Raw genomic sequence first — 27,072 nt, forward strand, 5'->3', positions numbered from 1 at the left:
AAAAAAAAAAAAAAAAAGGCCAGATAAAATCAAACCAAACCTGGAAGTACTGAGCTGTACTTGTTTAGCTGTACTTAATGTTTTGCTAACAAAATCTAATGAGTGCTTAACTTAGCCCCAAAAACAAAACTGAAGGCATTATTGGCCAGAACCTGAAGAAAGAAATTATTGTTGATAATAATTATCATACTTGGCACTTTTCTTCTTCAGAAAATGCTTTATCGATATTAACAAATTAATGAAAATGCAGTGTATTTCATGCCCTGTGGATCTCATCTAGTCCAGTTTTTAAGCTATGCTGCTTCTGTAATATCTGGACAAAGAATTATCATCATTAATGCTCTGTGTTTAGATGTACAGTCAAGCTTGCTTTAGTGGGGAAAATGGTAGTCTAAATTTACTCCCTGACAAATATTGTCAGTATAGGGTGCTTAGTCAAACAGCAGTGAACGTTTCTTCTTAATGAAGATGTGTTTGTTCCTGTTTAATTGGACATTAAATAGGCTTCACTTCTTCGTCTCCATCTTTGTCATGTTCTTGACTTCTTCATCACCACCTCTTCAGTGGTGATCATGTCATTGTCTACAGATGGGTTGTATGCAAATCCAGTTGTGAACAGTAAATATTAGCAAAACAAAATGAAACAAAAAATTGACAATTAATAAAAAAATTAAACAGAGATGGCCTTTACCTGCAGTGAAACCCAGCATGCTCAGCTGAAAGCAGAGTAAGTCTCAGGTTTAGTTTCCGTCTCCATCTCTTATACTCAATATGTAGCACAGAAACATAGCAGCTGTTAAATGCGAACAAATGGTGGGCAATCCTTCTTTTGTGATGGAGAAAAGATGAAGCTCATAGGATTCAAAGTAGTCTGTAGCACTCAGAACAACCTTATCATTATTATGCAGCAGGGACTACTCTATTTTTCTATTTGGTCAACGGACTTTGTCTTTTCATCTGTGGCTTTTCTCTCTCTGCCTTTCCCATAGATCTGAAATAAGATGGGTGCGTTTATAAGTGACAGCATCAATTTCCTTTGCACTGATAAGTAAAATCAACCTTTCTTTTCAGCAAAAAGAAAGCATCTCTGCCATTTGTATGTTATTGGCCTGTCTTTTATAAAACGTTACGCCATTCTTAGCTAGGCAATCTGCTATAAATATAGCCACGCGGCAGTACATTTTACAAACAGCTTGTCAGGACAGAAATAAAAAAAAAACTAGCGTTAGAGAGAAAAATAATTTGGCACTGATTAGCCATTTGCATTTGTGCAAACTGACTGCAGAACTGTGTGGAAGAGGTTGCAAGCTGCTCTCCTTCACCCTGCGTGCTCCCTGTCAGCATCTCCACAAGTGTCACAGAACAGAACCATAGAATCACAGAATCATTAAGGTTGGAAAAGACCTCCAAGATCACCTGGTCCAACCATCACCCTGCTACCACTGTCACCCCCCAAACCATGTCCCTAAGCACCATGTCCAACTTTCCTTGAACACCCCCAGGGACGGTGACTCCATGGACAACCTGTTCCAATGCCTGACTGCTCTTTCGGAGAAGAAACGTCTCCTCATTTCCAACCTAAACCACCCCTGGGACAACTTGAGGCCATTCCCTCTAGTCCAATTGCTGGTTATCTGCGAGAAAAGGTCGATCCCCAGCTCCCCACAGCTTCCTTTCAGGTAGCTGTAGAGAGCAATAAGTAATGTCATTGTGGAACCCTTAAGGGAGAGGCAAGGGGGGTTCCAAAACCACAGCAGGTCCTGGGAAGCTCCTGCTGCCCCTACCCACAGGTTTGCCAGAGTAGATTGGAGGGGAGCAGTTGTTCCCCTGCTCCCCAGCAACATGGTCATGCACTTCTTTTGTGCCAGGAGCAGCCCTCGTGGCCCTGCCTTGGTATCACAGCAGGAATTGGAACCTCAGCCTCTTTGTCCTCCAAGCCTATGTGAACACCTTGAAATTCTCCAAAGTTTTTGAGAAAGATTGTGAGAAGAGGCAGGAAAGCAAGGGTTTTATCTGGTGTCAGTCTTTTCCCTAACTATCAGAACTGCTTCTTATTTACTGCACTTTCATTGGACTCAGACTAGAATCATGTTTTGGCATCTGCAGGTGAACCCACATCAACCCTGCAAAGCTAGAAAAAAAGCAGAAGTGACCCGGGGCACCTCTGGAGACATGTCTAACCATGATTTGGGGTAGAAAGAAAGCCTACAGGAGATGCATATTTCCTCTTGTCCTCTTGCATGTGTGCTGGCAGTGTGGGGATCCCAGCAAAAATATCCAGTGAAGCCACTGAATGCCTTGCTTGTCACAGTCCATTATTTTTCAAGCAACTTTTCATTAGTGCAGTTTATTAAAAGCAGGAGGTGATTATTTCCACATGATGTAACTCAGTTTTAAATGTCCTGTTGAAATGTCCTAAATGAAATGCTGTTTCTTAACACATAGCTTTTCAATTTCTGCTATGACTTAGAATGCTAGCGGTAGCATAATAATTACAGAAAAAGTACAGGGAAGGGCAGTTGAATGTTCAAAGATAAGGAACAGCTTCCAAGCCAGGAGAGATTATCAAGGGTACTGCTCCTCAGCCTCAGGAGGAGATGGTCTGCATAGAATGAGATAAATGTTAGTGAAAAGTGGAATGTTTATTTGTTAGTCCTCCGACAGCACTGTTATGAGGCATGCTGTAAAATTACTGGGCAGCAGGTTTAAATGAAAATAATGGATTGCTTCATATGGTTTGTAATTCAGTTGCAGAACTCGTTGCTGCTGGCCACTAGAGACCAATCATTTAAATGGCTTCAAGAGGAAATTGGCTCATTCAGGAAAGAGAGTTCTGCCAAGGCCTATTAACACACTGAGATGTTTAAAAATAGAAATGCTCAGGAGCTGGTGTTTTGGTGGAAGTATTGCTCTACATGCTCCTGGCTCTTACAGCCCTTTAACACTGGCCGACAACTGCTGTCAGAGGGATCCTTGGTATGATCCAGTTGCAGCAATTACAATGTGTGAAGTGCTCCTCTGGCAGTGACAGTAAGCACTACATGTCCTTGTACAAGCATTTGGTCAGCAAGACATGCACAGAGCAGGGCTGTATGTTCCAAGAGTGTGGAAATGGAGATAAAGTAGTTAACCTACCTGTTCCAGTCTGCATATCAGCCAAAGAGTCCTAAGGACTTCTCTCACCTCAGTCTCATGATTCAGAAGGTGGCGAATGGCTTTTTAAATGACAGTTCAGGATACAGACTTTCATCAGAGCATATATAACAAAAATACTGTGATAGATGAGCAGTTGTTTTAGCATGAGAAGACATGACTTCCCAAGTGATCTCAGTGTCTTAGATACTACACGGAACACTTTCTTTTGTAGTTAACAATGTTTTTTAAGAGACAATGTTTTAAGAGACAATGTGTTAAGAGACAATGTTTAACAATGTTTTTAAAGACCAATCACAAGTACATCTGTGGAAAGTAAATACTGAAGAAATAGGGTGCAAGAGTTTCTACAATCCCCTGTGTTTTTGAATCAAGCATCCTCGTTTTAGAAACGCAGGTTGGTTTAGTGGGAATTTCCTCAATAACGCTTTTCACACCTTTTGTCTGTGCAGGAGGCATTTGCATCATTATTATAATACGGTTCTGCTGAGCACCACTGTATGAACACCAGAAGAACGTCTCAATGAAAAGAAAGGATTGTGGATTTTCTTCTGTGGAGTCTATGTGTGGGGTGTAAAGCAGCAGATTAAGATAACGATTTTTCTAGTCTTATATATTGCATGGTGTTGTCACCAAAGAGTTGGTTTAAAGTACCTATAAGATACTAGAATGCAAAAAAAGCAATTTTTGTAATAATTACAAAGGACAGAGAAAAAAAAATGCCTTTTAATGCAGCATAATAGCTATATAACCATTATGTCTAATGATTTTCCTAATCTGAAAATGGACTGAGCTTTTGATTTTTGATGAGTGGGAGTGGTAAAACTTTCTTCCAGCACAGCTGTAGATGGATGATCGTCTGTCCATAATTAAGGGCATCAGATTCTGCCTTCCTTTTCACTTTTGCACAGATCACTCCTTTTAAAACTACTTAGATTTTCACCTGTATACAAAGTGGTAGAAATCTTGGAGAAAAATACTGTTTTATCCAGTTTACCCAGGTGGATGTTTGGCTTCATGTCTACATCAGTGTCTGTGCCATGGTTGCAGTGGTGCTGGATAGCTCCAGCCCAAGAGACAGGGTTGCATGGTTCAGCTCCTGAGCTTGCTGGTGAAGTACAATTCATTTCTGTTAAACACTTTATGGCTTGCAGGAAAAGCAACCCCTATTTCATATGCTGAAAGGAAAATAGTAGCTGGAGACTGTTGTGCAGCCTTGTGGTTTTTTTTGAATTTTATGTTTGGGCTCTCCTGAGAGTAACTGTACTCTGCGGATTTAAAAAGAAATGGTGGCCCCACTGTGCTTTGATCTGGCAGACCTCTGGGGTTAAGCTTTTACAAACATAAGCTTTACAAATCTTGGGTGGGGTCCTTCTTTGGGGGTCACATGCAGACTGAGATACTGTGGTTCTCCACTATGTCCTGGCTGTAGCTGGAAATGAGACCAACATGGGCATAGCTAGGATGATCGGCAGCTGTTCTTCAACATTGCAGAAAAAGTTCTCTAATGATGCTCAGGTCTTGCTGACTCAGCATTTAATTTTTACATAGAGTTTTTCAGGCAAATAATGGCTTTTTTCCAAGTAGTTGACCTCATCCTTCTGGCCTTGGAAAAACTACTAATCTGAAGGAATTACTAATCTGTTTGAGGAAGAAACTATTTTATTTTGCAATATTAATAGCCTTATATTAGATTGACCATGTTTCAGGCTAGACGGTTTAAAAAGCATCTGGAATTTTACCTAGGGACCCCTTTCCACTTATTTGGGAACAGCTGAAATCTGGGGTTACCTAGCAGCTATAGTTGTTTATTTGTACGAGGAGGGAGACTCATAAGTATTCCTCATATCCTTAGGGGAAAAAAAAAAAACAAAACAAACAAAAAAAAAACACTGTAGCAATATAGAAAGAAGCTTGAGTTCATAGGCATGACTTAAGACTCTCATTGTGCTGATCATGCTGTTTCAGTTAAGATTTATGCGTTTTGTTATTGAGGTTGGTGGAGTCTCAGTAAATCATCTTGATTTAGAGATAACAGTCTGACAGAGTCAGTAGTTAGCCTTACATCATTAAGAGAATAATGTGGAATAAATGTTCTGTGAAAACAAATTAATTTCTTGGCTTTATACTCCTATGAGACATTGTAAAGTGACTGGAAGAGACCGGCAACTGAAAATCACGGATGTAAAAATTTGTTATTATTAGTCCTTTGGGGGACATGATCATCTGTGTTAGCAGACCTTTCAACAACTCATCTGTGATGATCAGAGATGATAATTATTTCTGTGTTTTCTTTTAAAGCTTCTTTCAGAATGGAATTGATAAAATACAATGTAGTAATTTACAATTTTAAATGTAATTTACAATTTAAAAAAAATATTATTATCATAATACACTTTTGAATAACTTTTTAACATTTTTTTTAAGGTTTAATATACCTGAGGAAGCACTTCATAAGTGCATTATTGACATAATATTTTTAGTGATGGCACCAGGACAGAGGAAAGTTAATCATGAATAAACTTTATATCATGGCATTATTCATCTCTGCCCTGAATTCTTAACACCATTTATTTGTACACTAAATATATTACATGCAATTTTGGTGGAAATAAATATTCTTCATTGCAGCCAACCAAAATCCAACTGGTATTTTACATTTACATTTACTAGGATACCACTAAAATGAAGCTGAAGAGCTTCAAAGAGCCAGAACTGGGCCTCTCTAGACTGAGGCTGGCTGCTCTTCCACAGACCTTGTATAGTGTTACTGAATGCAGGACCCAAATGGCTTCTTGTCAAACTGGAGCCCACACCGAAGACAAGAGAGGAACTTATTTCCTGGCTCAATACAACACAATCAATTCAATGACTTCCTTGTCAAAGTAACATACATGTTGAGATATGTGAGTACATGTAAACAGCTTGCCACAATGTCTGATGTCTCATGAAGAAATTATGTACATTTTTGATGAAACATAGTTGCCTTAATTATTTTTCAGATTTCAGATAGCATGTCATGATTTCCTGCTTCACATTTCTTTCTTTGCATGACTTCTGTTGGTGGTTTGTTACTCAGTAAACTTTTCAGCAGCCAGTTTTGAAAAATTGTGTTTGAATTGGTGGTGGATTGCACTGTCCTCCATCTCTGTCAGAGATTAAACAGTCCTTGCATTCATGAATCTGCCCTTGGAAATCTGTGGGTGTCACAGCAGTGCTGATCTAAAATAGACATTGACAATGAATCCACTTAAGTCTTTGGAATAACTTCACCTTCAGCCTGCTGGATTATATTCTGTTTTCAGTGAAACCAGTACTATGTTACTGAAGAAAACAGCTCATGGACTTTTTACAGGGGAGAATTTCTCTTGTTTTAATGTTAGAGCCATGGAAGGCAAGGATGTGATTAAGATAACAAGGTTGTTACTACAATAACAAGATTGTTATCTAAATAAGGAGATCATTCTTATGTATAAGTAAATATGTATGTTATTACAGCTACATAGATAGTATAAGAAAAAAACAATCTATACATCTTACGACTTGTAAGTGCAAAAATGATAAGAAACTCAGTGGTGATGTAAAGGCCAGCAGTCTATTCTTCCTAGTTAAAAATAATAATAATAATAATAATAATGAAGCAGTGAAAGAGCATGAGGAGCAGGGGGAGAGATACTTTGATCCATTTTTCATTTCCAATGTTGAAATAATGTTTCAACAAGGTTTCTGGGATCTTCTTGAATTCAGTATTGTAGTGCTGTATTGTAGTGCTGTAACCATGTTCTGGCTGATTCAGTGCAGGCATCTTGACAATCTCCTCTCCTTCTTTCCTGGATCTACCTCTCAGTTCCATCCAAAGCAACAGGCAGCAGTAATGTAACTGTTCAATTACACCTGACAAGTAGTATCACAATAATGATAATGCAGTATTACTGCAGATTCTTCTGTGACAATTTGATAGGGATGCTTTGCCTAACATTTAATCAGCTGAAGATGATAGGCAAACTTATGACTCAAGACAATTTAACTGAATTACAGAGGAGAAATAAACGTGGGATTTCTGGTCCAAATACAATTATCTGGTAGGAATGGCGTTCAAACTGAAGATACAGTAGATTTTAAATTTGCTAGGGTGCTATTGCTGTTTTGTGAGAAACATCAGAAAGCATTTTAATTTCATGCTTAATTTTCTGAAGCTGCTAATGTAAGCTATGGTGCTGTTCTGTTATTTAACCAGCTAAGCTACTAGAAAATTATAATAAACCATGAAACCTAAGACTAACAGGTGCTTGGACTGAATTTGTAGTTGTGAGACACGGTGTTGGACCTTGGAGGGTCCCAAGGCATGACAGAAACATCCCATGTATGGACGTCAAGTGAAAATAGTTAAAGATAATTTTTGTACGAAATTACTGCACTTTCAAGTTTGACAACTTTTTAGGGTGTTATTCTTCCCAGGCTGTCTAAAGGATGGGCATATAAAAAAGGAAAGCTAAAACAGCTTGCTAAGGAACAGGAAAATTGCTGCAGTGCTGTAGGTGTGCTTCAAGAAAGAGTCAGGTCTTTGGATGGGAGGCAGACATTCCGGTGCAGAATCAGCTCACCATTCTTTCAAAATCCACAGCAGTCCATTCAAGTCACGTTTTCCTCTCTCTCCAGGGTATATCTCAATAAATGAATTTTACAGTATAATCCAAATTTTGTCAATTCAGAATATGGGCAAAAAAAAAAAAATCCAATTCTGTGATGGATATTCTGGAAAATTAGCTGTTTGTAGAATCATAGAATGGTTTGGCTTGGAGAGGACCTTAAAGATCATATAGTTTCCCCCTCCCTTCCTGCCATGGGCACCTTCCACCAAACCAGGTTGCTCAAAGCCCCATCCAACCTGGCCTTAAACACTTTCAGGGATGGAACATCCACAGCTTCTCAGGGCAACCTGTTCCACTGCCTCACCATCCTCACTGTGGAGAATTTCTTTCTAATATCTAATCTAAACCTCCGCTCTTTTAGCTTGAAAACTTTAACCCTTGTCCTATCACTACACTCCCTGATGGAGTTTCTCCTCATCTTTCCTGTAGGCCCCCTTTAAGTACTGGAAGGCTGCTATAAGGTCTCTGGAAAGGTGCTCCAACCTTCTTACCATCTTTGTGTCCCTCCTCTGGATCTACTCTAACAGGTATGTGTCTTTCTTGTGCTGGGGGCCCCAGAGCTGAACAAAGTGCTACAGGTGGGGTCTCATGGAAGTGTGGCAGAGGGGGAGAAACACCTCCTCCAACCTGCTGGACGCGCCTTTTAATGCAGCCCAGAGTGTGGTTGGCTTTCTAGGCTGCAAGCACACATTGCTGTCTCATACTGAGCCTTTCATCCACCAGCACCCCCCAAGTCCTTCTCTACAGGACTACTCTCTATCCACTTGTTGCCCAGCTTTTTTTCATGTTTGTGATTGCAAACCTTTGTGCAAACTTTTTTTAATTCTTGCTAATCTATAGATTTTTCTAGTTCTTGGACTTAACAGCTGCCTAAAGAGAAGCAAACTGTCTTGTTTTTTATTTGTTCACTTATTCATACAAATGAGGCATTCTATTCCCACCACCGCAGCCTGCTAATAGATTATTTCTTTTATCTTTAATTGCCTTTGTTTGCTGAGGCTGTCGCACAGTTTTGAGATTGCACTCTTGTGGCTGTAACTCCATATCCTTTTTAGCATCACTTTCTCTGACAGCAGACACCAAATGGGTATGTTTCAGTTCGTTCTGTAATTTTTCTGCCCTTGATGATCTCTATCTATGGAGTAATTTGGACTTTTATGTCTGTGGCAGCTGAAGTGAAGCTGTGTTTCAGCAAATGATCTTAACAGTTTATTACTTTTAGTCCTCCTACGTGATCTCTTATGTAACTTTATGAAGGGTACATTTCAGACTGGTACAGTCAGTGCCCCCAGCAGGGCCACTTTTTTCTCTCACTGTGGGGAGACTGTGGAAGAGTTGAGCCTGTCGAGGGCTTTGCTGGCCTCACAGGAAAGGCTCATCTTGCCCTTGAGCTTTGGAGTGGGCAGGGTAGGAAAGGATTACCGCAAAGTACCCACCCAAAAGACTCCTTGCCATCTGACTAAAAAACAGATCTGACTTGCCTGCTGACCTGTGGTCATGAGCACAAAGCGGTATTTTTGGTACTGTTCCATGAGCAGGTGAGTACACACCTGGCTATTTAACAATATGGTCAGATAACCTCATTTTTGCCTCTGCCTTGGCACTGGCATGACTTTACCATTGCAAGGTGACCTCAACATGGAACAACTGCACGTAAAGCCACAAAGAATACACTAGAGGTGAGATGTGATAAAGCAAGCTGTAAAATAGATGGCTAAGCCTGATGATGACACCACCAATTACTTGAGCATCTCAGTGTTGGTGCGTGCAAAGACTCCATCCTAAATTCTCACAGTACTTCTAGGCTTGTGACTCACTGGAATCTTTTCTAGATGTAGGTTTTTATACATAAAAAGATAGACTAATCAAAAACAGTGTGTTTTTCTCTCTGCAGCATTTCCTAGCTGGTAGAACTATTTGTCATAACTTGGCAATGTCTGCCCTCATTTTAAGAACAGGAATCTACAGCCGGTAAGGTTTCAGATCTCTGTTAAAAATGTGTCATCTCAAAATCGCTTCAGTGGAACCCTCTTGCCTCTGCTGAATGCTGTGCTGAGCTTCTAAAAGAGCAATGCCCATAATTTGTCTCTGGCTTTAGATTTCACATCACTGTTACACAGCCAAAGGCAGAACTGGTTCTCAGATATTTGTGTTAGACATGGGGCCAGTACTAAATACGTACTAATGGGTCAGAAGCATCAAAATATATACTTTCTTAATAAGACAATCCTGAAATGAAGCATTGAGCCTTGATTTTGACAGGCAAACACACTGAGCATGTCTATATTGCACAGTGAAATAAAGGTTTTTTTTTCCCATTCAAAGGCAACATCCCACAGAAAAAAATAATCATGTATTAGTTACCTGCCACATGTAAAAACCCTTCTGGTTAATGGAGGGTTTTCCAATTCATAAGTAAAGCATTTCAAGCACCTTCTTAAAAATAGTAAAACTTCTTTGGCATGAACTGGCAAATGCCAGAAATACCACGGTTTTTCAAGGGAAAGATTGAATCAATAAAGCCTAGACTTTTTTGGTCTCCTAGCAGAGGCTGTTACTGAGTGCCTTCATTAGAGGTAACACCACCAGCCATTGATACTAGATTTACAGTGATGACATTGTGTAAGGTAGCACTGTTATAAACACAGTAGTTGCTAGATATAAATGACACATTTTCCAGCAGCAGTGTTCATTAGAACAGTATCAAAGCCGAATACACAGTGCTTTGGTGAGGCATTTATAACAAATCACTGACATGCAGCTGTTATCCCAACATGGTAGTGGTGCCACGAGGGATGTGGCAGTTGTGTCAATGTGCACTCAGACTTTGAAGAATTTTTTCCTACCTTTCTCTTTGTCTTTTTTCCAAGTCTCCCACTTGCTTTCACATACATACATAGTGTGCTACTTGGTTTTGCCCCTATCTGCAGTCCAAATTTTTCTTTCCCCAGCATAGGCAGCCCCTTCTAGTACTTGCAGAACACATGGGAAGGAAATGTCTCTTCATTCTGTATGGAAGAGCAATGTCATTTAAAAATAAATCAGTAGCAAGTGCACACAATCCTGTATGAGAATACTCCCTAGCGGTTTTTTTTTGAAACCCTAAAAGAACGTATGGGAAAGTAGAATCATAGAATCACAGAATATGCTGAGTTGGAAGGGACACACCTGAATTCATGATTGCTTTCTATGCAAAATTGCCTCTCAGTATTATTTCCCAGCTCTTAAGAGTATTTTTCCACTGTATATCTGATGCATTAAAAATAAAAAAAAAAAAAGGAAAGGGAACAGAAACAGCTTTCAGAACCCCCTCTGACACTGTAAGTCAAAGAAACAGGCAGATAAGTGAAATTCCTCTTCAGAAAAGAATTAGCTTTATTTATTTATTTTGTAGACACAACATGCAAGGTTGGAATGAGGACCACAATTTTTAATTGCTCTTTTTTTGTAACCCAGACTTTAATGTATGGTCAGCAATTTTCACAGTTAGAAGATTTTTGTTTTAGCATGGAAAATTACAAGTGCAAGGAGAAAAGCAGTAACAGTTGGTTTGAAAAGGCATCTGTGTGTTTTTTTGGATGAGCTTTGAAGACATGTTCACATTTCCTCTTAATTACATAAAACTTACCTATATGATAATTGTAATTATCCATTGCTAGCCTAGATGCCACTTAACTGAGTATTTTATGCTTGTATTAATGTTCTCTTCCCTCCTTTTTATCAGACCATTTCATTTTAAACCACAAAAACTTCATATGGCAAGGGATTAAAATAAACCCTAAGTGCGAAGATCCTAACAATTTGGTTGCATGGCATGAAATGGAAAAAGCACAACATTTTCCCGAGAAGACATTTTTCACAGGAAAAAAAAAGGTGATTTGACAAAGCTTGGGCATTTGAGGGAAAACATTCCTTGCAGCCGAAACTTTCAGCAGAGTGTGAAAACAAGTTTCTCCTCAGGTTGCCCAACTCTCCTGCTCGTAAATGGAACAGTTTGCAGTCACCCTGCTTTCCTGCAAACTGCCTGCCTGCCTAAATAGTTTGGCTATTTAAAGCAGCCCTATTGCCTTAGAAGTCATGCCTGTTGTTTTAAAAGGCAATGGTACTTGGTACTTTTATTTTACTGTTAGAACCTTTACTCCATTTTAAAAAGCTTTTTTTTTTTTTTCTTTATTTTTGTAATTTCTGCTGCTCTCACAAGTGAAAGTAATACATTAACCTTCACTATGCATGCAGCAGTGAGCTAATAAACAACATATCTCCGTTAGCTGGGGACATTATTTTTTGTTCATGTCAGCCTCAGCAGAACTGGTTGCTCAGCGTGAGCATGTCAGTGAGCTGGCAACAAATCTCTGTGCATTGTGCTTAGCCGCAGAGTTAAGGTTCTGCTCTAAAGGATATTAATAATAAAAATCATTTTAAAAAGCCAATCAAATGCCTGGGAGACAGGTTAGGAAAGTGTGTAACTGCCAAAGTATTTCAGGAGGGAAAGCAACTTTGTAAGAAACTTAGAAATACTTACAGTTTTTTGGATATGAAAAGAATGCATTTCATTAATAGCTGCTATATTACAAAGCATTTCAGCACAGGTCTAACTTCAAACAAGTAAATGCCTTCATGAAACTAAAGCCTTGAGTGAATCATGTAATTTTGCTGTATTTATTGCTTTGCTCTTAGATGTGACACCTGTTAATATATGACATTGAATCAAACGCTCCACTACATTATGATGATTTTCGTTCTTCAGAATCCCTCTGAAATGAAGTGGATTAAGAAAGGGAAAGAAAACTGCTGGGCAACCTTATTGCTCTCTACAACTACCTGAAGGGAAGCTGTGGGGAGCTGGGGGTCAGCCTCTTCTCGCAGATAACCAGTGATAGGACTAGAGGGAATGGCCTCGAGTTGCACCAGGGGTGGTTCAGGTAGGAAATTAGGAGAAATTTCTTCTCAGAAAGAGCAGTCAGGCATTGGAACCTCCACCAGGGAGGTGGTGGAGTCACTGTCCCTGGAGGTGTTTAAGGAAAAGTTGGACATGGTGCTTAGGGACATGGTTTAGAGGGTGATACTGGTGGTAGGTGTATGATTGGACCAGGTGATCTTGGAGGTCTTTTCTAACCTTAATTATTCTATGATTCTATTTTCTAAAAAAGAAGATAAAGGCTGTGATTTGGTTTTGGATATAAACAAACAGCACGTCAGGACTGCAGGAATATAGATAGCAGGTGTTTATTTATTTATTTATTAATTGTTGTCTTCATTACTGTAACTGCAGCTGAATTAAATGGGAGGTAGAGTTTTCCTATCTTTGGGTCAAAGTCATTTCACCAAAAAAAAAAAAAAAAGCAGCAAAGGAGTTATCTTTATATCTGTATTTGCAGCAATGGTACAATACAGGCGTTAATCCCCCATTTTATAGAGAAATGCTTTTTCATTTTTTGCTTCTTCTAAGTTGCTTTATCATTCTTGCTTTTGTGTGTGTGTGTCACGTTAGCTGGATTCATCACTGCCAGAAGACAGCCAGGATTTCTCCCCTCATCTTTGTATCTCATGATACAATAATTTTCACCTCTGATGCCAGTAGATCTTATTTTAAAATATCTTGTTTGTGTCTTTGCGAGCAAAGACTTTCTTAGACTTAATGACCTTTATTTGAAAGGTGAGAACACTTACATGAAAAAGGACAAAAATGTGAAAAACAGTAGAAGTTAAATGTTGTTCCTGCAAGTACACTAAGAAAAGGGCATATAACTATTGCTTGTTTTCCCAGGTCATTTGTAATATTCCAGCTGAATATGAGAAGGCACTTCTTTACTGTGGGGGTGACAGAGCACTGGAACAGGTTGCCAAGAGAGGCTGTGGAGTCTCCTTTGCTGCAAATATTCAAAACCCGCTGGATGCCATCCTGTGCAATGTGCTCTAGGTGATCTTGCTTAGCAGGGGGTTGAACTAGATGGTCTTCAGAGGTCCCTGCCAACCTCAACCATTCTGTGATTCTGTGATAGCCAGGAATATCTAGTCAATTGCCCCAGACTGAATATACCAAAAATTCCTTCACAACCATGTCTGACATCAGTCACAAGTGCATGCATGCTGACTGCTCACCTACAGGGCCCAGCAGAAAGCCCTTCTGGCTCTCCTCCATGCAGGCTATCATGGATTACTGGAGTGGGGACCATGCTGAGGCAGCTCTCCACTGGCCGTGGAGGGCCACAACCTGGCTGATACTCTGCAGATGCTAATCTTGTGTTGCTCCAGCTGCCAGAGAAACTTCCTAACTTCTCCAAATTGCTCCTTTGACTTCCAGTATGAATTTTTCCCTCCTTCTCTTTGGGGGTGGAGCATGTGGATTTGTATTACATGTCAGTCATCACAAGGGAACCCACTGAGCATTTCCATTGAGCTGGAAAGTTGCAGGCAACTACATCAAGATAAAACATCCCCATCTTACTCTTGGTTGAGAAGTGCATGCAGCTATAGTTCAATAAATGCTAAGAATTTTAATTGCCAGGTCTGGGGAATTAGAAGGCTTATATTTATGCTGTGACAGGTGGCCATTGCACAGAAATGTGAGAATGAAAGCATTCAATAGTAGTTACTGGTTGCTAACAGACTGACAAAATATTTCAAGTGAGGCAGGAAAATGTGGCAGCAGAGAAAACTAGATGAGCCAGGCACTCTGCCATAGGTGAGCGAGAAGAGCATCAGACCTTTTCCTGGGTTAGCGGAGCTATGTGTTTTAGTGATGCTGTTTTCCTTCCTACTTGCAGTCATTATTTACTGTGACTGTGCTATAAAAAACACTGGGCAGCTATTTTCAGTGCAATGTACATATCCAGGAAAGCTCATCAAATTCAGATGCATTTCTTGAGCTGAATGATCTTCCCACCAGAAGGCAAATATTTAAAAATGATTCTCATCTTTTCAGCTGGCAGCAAAATGGGCAGAGATACAAATATATTAATCTTTCTTCTGTTCTCACTGACAAAGTATGGATCATATATTAACGTGGGTATTATAGCTATATGCATCAAAGAGCAATGTTTGCTTTTCGTTGAACAGTCAAAGCCTGGGGTTCTCTGAAAAATGTTTCTCAATGCTTTCTAGAAGGGGACAGTGCCCCATGCATAAACCTGAGGGGATGGTTATACAGACACAAAGCCCAACTCCACGTCTTTGATAAATCTCAATCTTAAAACATCAATTAAGCAATGCCAGAAGACCCCCTCCTGATTTCTGGCACACCATAACTGTGCACAACCAAGCCAACAAGGAAGTCTGCTGCCACCTTTCCCTGTCTATCCAAGACAGAACATTTGCATTAACTGGAAAGTTCATTTTGTAATAGTCCTGTATTGGGTTTTTGTGGCAAGGGTTTGGCAGTGAAGGGCTGCAGGAGTGGCCTCTGTGAACAGAGCCCAGCAGCTGCCCCACATCAGATCAAAACCAGCTCCAGCTGGCTCCAGAGGGACCCAACACTAGCCATAGCTGGGCCAATGAGCAATGTTGGTTGTTCCTCTGGGAGAACAGATTTAAGAAAGGGAAAAAAAGCTGCTGGGCAACATCAGCTGGGAGAGAGGAAGGAGAAATAGCCCTGCAGACCCCAAGGTCAGTGCAAAAGGTGGGCAGGAGGTGCTCCAGGCACCTGGGCAGAAGTTCCCCTGTGGCATGTGGAGGGAGAGCTTGAAGAGCTTTTGAAGGGCTGCTGCCTTTGGGAAGCCCCTGCAGGATCAGTTTGGGAAGGACAGCATCTCATGGGAGGGACCCCTGTTCTACTCTGTTACTAGGAGGCAATAAATTACTTTGATCTCCCTACACTGAGTCTGTTTTGCCTGTGCTGATAATTGGTGAGTGGTCTCCCTGTCCTTATCTCAATACTTGAGCCCTTTCCAACATACTTTCTCCCCCATTTTCTTTAATGAGAAGTAGCAAAAGAGCAATTGTGGTGGTGTTCAGCTGCCCAGCAGGGTAAAACCACCACAAGTCCTCAAGCAACTTCCTTGGGAAATTCAGACTGACTAGAGCCTCCTATCTGAGTCATTAAAAATGGAAAATAACTTCTAAAATGTCCATTTAAGAAATAAAATTATAAATCTTGTGGAAAATGGACTGGGTAAGTTAAAAATGTACTTACAAGGCTGATAACTGATTATTTTTGAAGTTGCTTTTTGCATGGTTTTCTTTGAATATGTGCATGGTGTGCGAGCCACAAAGCCATTTTATAAACTGTCAGCATTAGGGATTCTATTCCATTTGCTGACTGAAGGTAGTCTGAATATTGGGAAATTATCATGGTCACTTTGGCCTTTTGTCTTCAGGTTTATTTTCCAGGACACGTCATTTATCTGAGAAGACTACAGGTTGGAGCTTTTGGCATGGCTGAAACTTGGGGTTCACCTTGTTGTTTTATTCAGGTCACAGTGTTAAGAAGGGTGTTCCCTTAGTTGTGGCCCTAACTCTATTTTTACATGGGTATGGAGGTTTTCCATGGGTCTTAAAGTTAATTTGGAGGGAATCATGTTTTCATATAAATAATCATTAGTTTTGTAAATATTGTGCATTGATAACTTGCTCAGAACAAAGAAATAGGCTGATGTCACTTTTGGCCAGTACATTTTGATGATGCTCATTGGTTTAATATCTGATCTTAATAGTAACATTAATATTTTTATTCTGATTTTTTAATAACACCTGGTTTTTAATGTGTGTCCATTGAAAAGGTATTTTTATTGTGCCTATGGTGAAGACCTGTTTTCAAAAATCAGTGGAAAATATTGGGGGGTGGAATAATATTGGAGTCTGCCTACAGGCCCATTGAACGTCACGGAAGTACACCAGTGGCCAGGCCAGTATTTAAGGTTGTATCAAAGAAAGCTTTATCTGTGCCATGATCATAGAGGTCTCCAACCTGAATGATTCTAAGATCATCTAGGCCAACCTTTAACCTAGTACTGACAAGTCCACCACTAAGCCATGCTAAGTTCTACATCTACAAGTTTCTCGAAGACTCCTGGGATGGTGACTCAGCCACTTCCCTGGGCAGCCTGTTCCAATGCCACAAGACTCTTTCAGTAAAGAAATTTTTCCCAATATCCAACCCAAACCTCCCCTGGCACAGCTTGAGGCCATTTTCCTTTGTCTTACAACTTGGTGCTTGGGAGAAGAGCCCAGTCCACACCTTGCTGTAGCCTCCTTTAAGGTAATTATACAGTGAGATAAGGTCTCCCCAAGCCTTCTTTTCTCTAGGCTAAGCAACCTCAGTTCCCTCAGCTGTTCCCCATAAGACTTGTTTTCTAGGCCCCATACCAGCTTCATTGTTCTTCTCTGGATGTGCTCCAGGGCCTCAATATTCTTCTTGTAGTAAGGGTCCCAAAACTGAACACAGTATTCAAGATGTGGAGGTACTCAGAACAGTGATACTGCTAGACTGAGCCTAACAGCTGTTCTCCCTATAGACCATTTCTTAAGGTTTCCCAGAAGTCCAACAGTCTACTGTGCTTGCCACTTTGCCTAACTTTTGATACAGCTGCTTTTACTGGGAATGGATAAACTCACCATGGAGCTGGCACAAAAGATGTTTCTGTGGGGCATAGGCAGCCATCATTAGGGCCTGTGGTGCCAGTCTTGCTCAAGGAGAGACAATAGGGACAACCAGAAGGCAGGAATTTCTAAAGAGAAGGAAGAGGAAGGAAAATAGCAACAATGCAAATTTTCATGGGGACAGGAACGTGGCCATCCTGAAAGTATTGGCAAAAGAGAGAGGAGACTGCATGGCCAAGAAGCAAGAAATGATGCATCTGCATGATACATTCTAATTTCTTTTGTTCTTTCTACTCTTTCTGTAGGAAGAAGCAGACAGACAGATAAAGGAACAGCATGTGCCATGGTGAGTGATGAAAGAAGCAAAACAACTCCTTAAGCAGATAGTGTATTCAAAGGGAGCTCTTCCCTTTGCATTGATAATCTTGGTGGTGTATACAGCTCTTGAATATACAATCAATTTTAATAAACCTGTGTAGCATATGTAATTGCCTTTGAAAATGTCAGATTTCTCAGAATATATTTTAAATTCATTCAGTCCACTTTCCACAAGACTTAAAATTTTGTTTCTTAAATGGCCATTTAAGAAGTTATTTTCCTTTTTTAATGGCTCTTAGATAGGTGACTCTAGCTAGTCTGAATTTCCCTAGGAAGTTGCTTGAGGACTATTACAAAATGAACTTTCCAGTTAATACAATTATTCTGTGTGGGTTACTTGTATTAGTCATAATGTGAATTGACATTACTTGAGCATACATTAACCTTCTCACTCCTTCTGCTGGAGTATTAGGAATTACAAGTATGTAGCTTAGAACAACCTTAAAAGGCTTATGTCATCCAAAGAAACTTGAATTGCATTACAGTAATCAACATTTTTTGGTGAATCTTTTTTATCCATTAATGTCATTACATGAGGTTTGAAGTCTTAGAAGTGTTTAGAGAAGAAAATATTCTCATTAAGAAAAAGTGTACCAATGTTTGGCATTCCCTTACTTTAGAGGCTTTTTTTTTTTTTTTTGCACAGAAAGATAGAAAGTTGACCTTAAAATGGAATTTATTCCTGAAGATTTCCTTCTCCTAAACAAGGTTTGTTTACGTTTTCATTTTGACTCATCTGCATATCTTCCTAAATCACATTGTCTTATAAAACCGTATTTTCTAAAGATGAATTCCATGTCTCTATCAAAATGTGCATCTTTCAGATGGAGGTGTCCTACTATCTGAGGAGCTGCTTTTACTGTTTGACCAGAAATGGGTCTAACACTACATTTTCCTACCAGTAGAATGCTCTCAGCTTGTAACTGAACTTTAAATAAACTATGTTAGGGCACAAAGCCATAGAGAGCAAGGCAGGCTTCTCAGCTTGTTCCCAGTCCCATGCAATTGTGTGTCTCATGGTTGTTACCTAATGAGCACAATGAAGTGAGGTGGTGCTGACATTGCGTCCCTCAGAGCTTCAGTGCATTGACCAAACTGTTCCCAGGTGTGAAGTACAGCCAGCACATGGAGTGTGTCCTGTCAACTGCAATTTGAGACCCCTTGCAGTAAGCACATGTATTTTCTGAAATACTGCATAAAAAAAAAAAGATTCAAAGCAAGATGTGCTAAGTTGCCTTCTAGACTCTGTATAAAACCAGCTGACTGGTCAGTGACTTAAAGTACTCTCTTCTATGATGTGAAATGTTCTCATAGCAAAACAAACAAAAACTACAAAATGTCCTAGAAATACTGTAAGTACAGTGTTACGTACATATGTTTCTGAGTGATTTATTGTCCTTAAAGCAGAATTACAGTCTTCTCTCTAGACATCATGTGCATAAAACAAAATGGGTTTGTAAAGACATTTGTACCACAGTAACTTTATATGAACGTTTCATCGTTTATTTAATAACATCAACATCTTTAATAACATCATGTTGATATGGTTATATTTGTTACTATATTTATATTTTATTATTTAATAATGCATTTTAATAACAAATAGCCTGCAATGTATACAATTTCCAAAATATATTTTTATAAAATATGGGGCTTTACTAGTTCACTTTTTTTTTGAGGGGGTATATTTTTAAATATATTTATCTACTATGATTTGCAATGGCGCAGAAAGTTGTAGGAAGTCCTTTATTTTCTTCACTTTCTCTTGGATTATTACAGCAAAGTATTTAGCCAGAATGCTCATTCCGAAGCCATAAGAAATAAAATTTTCTGATGTGGTTTTAGCTGTTGCTTTGCTATAATGCAGATTAACCCCCAGGGAGTTACTGTGTAAGTATCTAAGGACAGATGAAATGTGAAAGTGGAAAGGCACAAGCAGACAGAGACTTGATTTTCTTCAGGTCTTCAGATATTTGTATTAGCAGAGCTGGACCTAGAATTTTGTAGGGCCACAGCCTAAAATCAGTGACTTGCTTGGCTGTAATAGACTGTACCATCTTCAGGGCTTTTGCTTCTGCTGCATACTGCCATTTCCATCTGCCAGCCTCTGTGATATATAAATAGTCTATAGGTTTCCTCAGCATGCCTTATTTTCAATCAAAATCCGAGTGGAACATAGAGCTTTCTAGTAAGCAACACAGATTTTGTATATAAGATTCAGTACAGTATTTTTCCCATATGGTAGGCATTCACTTAGTAATAATGTAACTTTTGCAACATCATAAAATGTAGTAAAGATCGAGAGGCATCATTAGTCTTTACATTCATTATTGAAATGGAGAGTGTTGATGCTTTTGGCTCTTATAGTCATTACCACAGTGGTACCACATCAAAACCTGAACAGGTGCTGACCTTATGCAAGTGAATTACAGAAGAAAATTATAGCAGCAATTGCGAGGGTTATTTATGTTTGAAGCAACCCAGAAAACTGGTAGGCATACTGCTGAGAGATGTTAATGTAGATAACAGCTCCCTAACTGCTTCTAAATATAAGCTGCTGGCCTGGATTCTCCCTTCCTAAAGGCTAACCCTTTGCCAGCCAACATTCATTTTGATGATGTACTAAAGATGGGACATAAGCCAGATAAAACTTTTGAAAAGGTGCAGTGACTTACTGCATTATTTGCAGTGCTGGAAATGTAAGTTGCCTTTCTCTCCATACTTTACCCATTCTAAACCCCTCTCCAGCTGACACGATGTATTTATAACTGACATGTATATCTGTCTGGTAATCTTCTGAAACTTTGGAAGAGTCCAGAGAGCTCACTGACTCAGCATCAAGTACAGAAAGTGAGAGCTTTGTGCACAGAGTTAGCTTGTTCTCTGCTAATAGGAGCTCCCTGCCTCTGAGACATACTGACTGGTATCGGGTCTGAGACCTCATGTCCCACTGCCCTTCTGTGATGCTTGCATTGTTCAGTAGCACAGCTGGAGAAGTCACAGTGCAAGTTATTGTCATTCACAGTAGGTCTCCCTCCTACCCTGTTGGAGTAGCAGAGTTAAATGCCAGCCAGGCTGGCAGCAAAGTCTTGGTTCATTTACTTATTTAAAATTGGTTGGAAGCAGAAGTGCTGAGGTACTGAGAGGTAGACTCCTGCTCTTACCCCTGCCATCAGTGTGGTTCCAAAGTATGTTTATCAGTAGGGTGATAGGTGCTTTATATTTACATATATCCTATCTTCCTATGTGGAGAATGCAGTGCATTGGTTACCTCCATCAGCAGGTGGTAATAGTCTGTTTATGCCTCACCACTTTCTACGTTGCTTGACTGACTCAGCCTTTGGATTGACTCAGGATTTTGAAGGCATGCACAGCTTGGCCAAGTGAGAAGTGCTGGAGAGCATCAACCCTCTGACGATGTTGTGCAGCATTGCTTTGCAAAGGCTGGTGCAAGAGCAACGTCCAGGAGTGCATTAGATGTTGAGGACTAGACTAGAAAAACTCCTTCCCAACTGGTTTGCATTCTGGCCAAACAGTCTGCGTCAGTTGGCAATGTGGTCAAAAATGTTGCAGCTTAACTCACATTTCTGAAAAACAAACAAACAAAAAACCTCAATTGAATAAGGTTATTAATTAATTGATTGACACTTAAATAATTATCAATTTAAATAAATTCCATTTAAATAATGACAATTTTGTGATGGTTTCATTCACTGGTATTCAGCATGTAATTGGTACACATTTCTGTAGGCAAAAAGGATAAAGGACATGAATTACAGCTGTCACTCTCCACAAGGGTTGTGTTTTCTCTGTGTTGCAGTGCAGCAAGATGAAGCCCAGATCATGTTAACAGCTGAGAGCACAAGTGCCTTGTGTAAATAACGCAAATCCTGGGAGAGACTGAACTCAGCTACAGTGTCACTCCGTGTAGCTATGAAGCTGCTTGAAAATGAACTCGACTACACAACTGATAGTGAAATCCTTGTAAAGTGGTACTCCAAACCTGTAAGTCATCTTACCCTAATGGTGTTCCTCTGCTTCCAAGTGAATGGAGACATTTTCAATGCTATCAGCCAGGAGTCAGTCCGTGTTCCTTCTGTTCCCAATTTCTGCATATTTCTGACAATGCTTGTGTAAGAATGAAACTAATTAGGTTGTCTCTGCAGGTCTAGGATTTACTATGCAAAAAGTGATACCAACAGCAATATTTAACCTAACTTGCAAAAGTGAGCTGGAACACATTCAGCAGAAACCCATCCTTGCCATTAAAATCAGTGGCAGGAGGGGAGAATGGGTGTGTACAGCTCTATCAGAAACAATCTCTACATGTTTTCCATTTCTGATGTGCAGCGTGGTTTTTAAATGTTAAATACTAAGTCATCAGTAAGGACAAGAACTGGTTGATCCCAAAGTGATTTTCCAGCTGTCCAGTTTTCCTGAAAAGACACACAGATAATTCATGGGGAGGCAGCTTGATTAAATGTTATGCAATTTAGCCATTAAGTCACTCATCTGCAACACTTCCTTTAGTCACTTATGAGTGGTGACACAGGATTTTCCAGATAATTCCTCCTATTTAAGTTTTAATATTTTATCCATTTCAAATGGAATAAGGTTAAGACTTTTCTGCTTATAGATTAGCTTAGACAGACTGTAACTGAAAATGTTTCAAATCACCTAAGCCTTTATTTTGTGTTTTTTTTTTTTTTTTTTTTTTTTTTTAGGTAAAGCAAATATTGCTTCATTTAAAAAAAAACAATCTTCATAGAATAGCAAACCTTTCTGTCACCAAAATGACACAGATTTGAATGTAAGCTGATATGGGCATGTAATGCAGGCAAAGATGTCTTCCTAATGTTCATTATATACACATATTGATGTGAATATATGGGTATACAAGCATATGCATCTGTAGTCAAACCCTGAAAGTGCCTTGTGCACAGTCATGATATTTAATGTAAAATGAGAAAAAAGTGTTTGTGAAAACTATAACAGAAAAAATATAAAGCATTTTTTAACATGTCTAAAGTCTTTATGTGAGGAAGACAACAGGCCATGTGGCACTGTGGCTGCTAAATTATTTAACTGGAGACAATATGCAAGTTCTCATTTTCTCAGTCAATGATGCTTTTCTACTCTATCAGCATCCTTACCCGCTTCTCCAACAAGCAGAGTGCAGATCAAGATTCCCCAGCTGAGACTGGACCTTCAAGCAAGCCAAGAGCTTGTTTTTGCACTTTGCCTACCATGGAGTTAGCGGATTGGTCTGTCATGCTGGCCATTTGCTTGTATATCTCTGCACATTTGCCTCACAGTTCCCCTGCCCTTAGTTCCCATGACTTCCGTGACTCATGAACTTCACTTGTCAAAGATCTGGAGTATCTGAGCAGCAAGGTGCTGCTTTTCTTTTGACCTGAAAAAAAAAAAATCAGTGCTGTACTAGAAGTCATGCAGAATTTCAAATACATCAGAAAGTGAGGGCAAATCATGTTTTCAAATTGGGGTTATGTAAAAAAAAAAAAAAAAGTATCTTGTTTTAAAATGAAACCATACATCATTTTTGGCTGTACTAAAAAGGTGACATCTTTGAAGTGCTCAGTTCAATGTTTTTGCTACCCACTCTGGAGCTTTTCTTATGCTCTGCTTCCTATTTATGAGGGACACTTAGGGTTATGCTTGAAAATGAAAACCTAACTTTGCTTGTAAGAATCAGAATACCTTAGGCTTCAAAATTTGCATGTGTTACTGGAAATTGCTAACCCAGTGCCTCTTGAAACACTTATTTGCTTATTCAGCAAATAGGATATTAGCTGTATGTATTATGAGGACAGTGCCTTCATATAGAGATTTACCTGTTGAAAAATCACTGGAGGGCATGAAGAAAAATGAGGAAGGAAATGACTAATTGAAACATATGGCTACACTGCAGTTTTATTCCCCAACCCAGGGGAAGCTGGTGAAATGAACTTAAAAAAAAAGAAAAAAGAAAAAGTACAATTTAGAGAAGAGCTCACATCTTTGTGACTGTCAGGTCTCTGCTCTTCCATGGCAATTCGTTCCCATATGTTCCCATTTGTTCAATCAAATACCTTTTCCTCCCATTGGCATGCTACTCACCTTGGCACTGTCAGGGCTGGCAGAACGCATGGCTTGCATGTACGATAACCTGAGGTCACTATGCTGTGATTTAAGCTCCCCTCCTTCCTGTTTTCTGGTGTGCTACTCTGGATGGAATCAGAAATGCAAGCTGTAGTCATAGTACCATTCATATCAAATGTGCAAACTTCATCATAAGTTCTTTCAAACTATAGACCTGCTAACCCTCACACTACTACAATACTGTCCATTTGCTATGTTTCAGCTTCAGTTCCTTACAGTATTTTCAGTTTTCTCATCAAATCCAGACCTAATAACCTCAGCTTTTCATGTAAGATGTGGAAGGTTAGAAGTCTGCTAGTTTCCTGTTAGGCAGTTTGTTTGATTTGCCTCTCCTACTGCATCTGTCTTTCCCATTACAAAATCCGATTTACTCTAGTATTGTAGAGCTCATTATTAATTTCATTTTAATGCATTTTCATTTTAATAGCAATTTAAGGGATGTATATATACATACTTCCTGGGAACAGACCATCACAATTTGGCTGGCTTGGTCTATACTAAATATTGTATGAGTATTTTACTGCTCTAAATACCCTCAGCAGCTGGCAGGGGTCCTAGAAGTACATGCAAATTTTTTAATGATGAATTTTCTAGCATGTTTACAGAAGGAGGAGTTAGCTCAGGAGGTGTCTCAGTCCAGTCCAGTTTGCTACAGCATTCCCTGGCTTTTGGCTGAGAGCTTTTGTTTCACAGTCTCTGATTCCCTGCCTCCCTCACCTGCTTTTCTGAAGAAAATCTTTTGATCTTTTGTCGTGTTAGAATTCAGCAAATTGCAGCCAATTAATTATAAATGATCTAATTTGCTTAATGCTAAATGAACTAGCACACATAGTAATTCCTTTCCGTGACAAGTTTACAAACACCTGTGTACCCAGTGTTGCTGCAAGGGCTCAGCGCTGGGTGGGAGGCAGAGGAAGTGGGATGCTAGTGTCAAGGGTATCGTCTGCTGACCGGCTTGGCCAGACACGTGGTGAAGAGGAGCAATTCTGATGCTAGTTTGTGGAGATTGATGCCAGGGGTGAGGTTTGATCATAAAAAATACATTCAAGGAGATTTAGGCTATATTTACATACTTTTGTATGAAAGCAGATCTGTAATCTGAAGGGTTTTATTTGCAATTAAACCTGCCCTGCTCTCAGTTGCTCATAGCCATGTGTCTGAACTAAAGAGATTTGGTTATTCATAGCTAACGGGCTGGATGTTTTGTAGTGTGTCTATCTTCCTAACTAAAACATCCTTCACTCAAGTGAAACTTCTTGACCAGCTGCAGCTCCCTAGAAATCAGTGCTCCCCTGCTAAACAGAATAAAGACGAGACTGATATTGTGCAAATGTCCTGAGAAAGACTGGGAAATCAGATCAAGCATAACACACCTGTATGGAGGAGTTGGTTTCTGTGGATTTCCCCACACTGGCCTCAGAACAGAAACCTTACTAATGTGAGCTTTTTGTTCAATTTTTTTTTTTGGTGTGTATTTTGCAGTGTATTTCTTCTTAAAGTATCCCCTAGACGTTATTACAAGCAAGTTGAGTGTGTTAACAGAGGGCATGAACAAGTTATGAGCATGATCAGCATATGGTATTTTAAGCAGACCAGAAACTAATACAGATGATCATAATTCACAATTAGAAGGCACCTGCTTTATCCTTTTATATTATACACTAACTAGATGCCATTTATTAAAGTATTCAGTAACTACCCTTAGCCTTGCAACCTGGCGTAAATGTGTTCTTATAAAATAACTAAAATGCAAAATTAAAGTGATCTGAGTATCTGGAAATCCTCCTCTCAAAACATACCGGCAGACATACGTACACCAATTTACTACTGTTTAATGATCAGCATGATGAGGGCAAAGCCATCTATTTCTCTTTTGTAACTGACCACATTTGGTAGATAGACAAAAGAACACTCCTTCCTGCAGAGTTTCTGACCAAAATTGGGACTGTGCTTCCTCTTGTTAGCTCTGGTTGAAAATAGCCAATGAAAGATGACAATAGATAGGCAAGCACGTAGAAACATCCGCTGACAGAAACATGCTTGCCACGCTGGAGAAGCCAACTAAATATGGCAGTCAAATATAAGTTATATTATACACATAATGGTGTATTATTTCAAAGCCCTTTACTGCTGCAGCAACAGACACTACACTAAAATTTAGCCCATTTGAACAGCATGTAGAATACCCATTTATTCCAAGAGCTCATGAAAGAAAAAACCTTTATGATGAAAAAGTGACTTTTAGTTTTTTCAGTGGTGTAATGTGTAATGAATCAATATAAGCTGCTCATCATCTGTTGTCCTAAAATATCTAAAAAGACACAAAAAGCTCATTTTCTAATTGGCTAAGGCGTGTGATGATTTATAAATAGAATTCATTCATGCTCTCCTAGACTTATCTTCATTTAAATCTGACCAAGTAAAAAATTGTGTTATGATTAGGAATCATTTATGATTAACTTACAGCTCATTTTAGTCAATGTACTTTTATATGTATGTACCCACACCAGTAGCATACACACAAATACCCTTTTCCCCTTTTTTTCCAAATGGTTTCCTATTCTGTTACATGGTTTCCATTCCATTTCCTGAACTGGGCTTCTTGTCTGCGGCTTTTTTCTGTAGCCTCACGTGATGAATTTTTCATTTTCAATGCATTCAGGAAATACAAGCTGTTCAGCAAAGCAGTAAAATAATTTTTTCTCTGCAAATATTTGCTGCCATAATTTAAACAAAAATTTTTTGGGTTCCACTGTACTGAGAGACTTAATAGCCTGTCATGCTTTTTCATGTGTTTAAAAATTAATGACTTACATTTGCAGTCAGTCTTGCATCAGAACATACTTGCCTGCAATTAATTCTTTCGGTCCTCCCTCAGCGATGCTCCTTGCCCTTATTTCTGATACAATTTTCAGAGTCCACTGATACTTCAGGTACTTCAGGTAATTGGGAATGAGGAGGTGATTTTTTTTTTTTAACAAATTTATTTATTTACTCTTACTATCTATCTAAATATATCTCTCTATTTAACTACATTCAGACATGCACATACATGCATGCTGTTAATTAATTGTTGCAATACAGGCTGACCTTCATAACAAGCTGTTTGATTACTGGGATTCATTCCCTGACTGAAATGAATTCAGGCTGAGGGAAAAGGTACAGACTTGAACTCTGGATAATGTTGTTTTGC

The 27,072-nt window shown here is 39.3% G+C and overlaps 1 long non-coding RNA gene across 2 annotated transcripts in view; it reads left to right on the top strand.

Moving 5' to 3' along the window:
• Positions 1–27,072, top strand: part of LOC118163980 — a 57,730-nt gene that overhangs the window by 10,035 nt on the left and 20,623 nt on the right. The window contains exons 2-4 of one of the 2 annotated variants that reach the window (XR_004749279.1): positions 17,648–17,688; positions 18,367–18,428; positions 18,826–19,341. This is a non-coding gene — a long non-coding RNA (uncharacterized LOC118163980). Of the gene's footprint in view, positions 1–17,647; positions 17,689–18,366; positions 18,429–18,825; positions 19,342–27,072 lie in introns of those variants that run through there. The other variant, XR_004749278.1, reaches the window with a different exon arrangement.

Source organism: Oxyura jamaicensis, chromosome 3 (genome assembly GCF_011077185.1).
Source record: "Oxyura jamaicensis isolate SHBP4307 breed ruddy duck chromosome 3, BPBGC_Ojam_1.0, whole genome shotgun sequence".
Taxonomy (NCBI): domain Eukaryota; kingdom Metazoa; phylum Chordata; class Aves; order Anseriformes; family Anatidae; genus Oxyura; species Oxyura jamaicensis.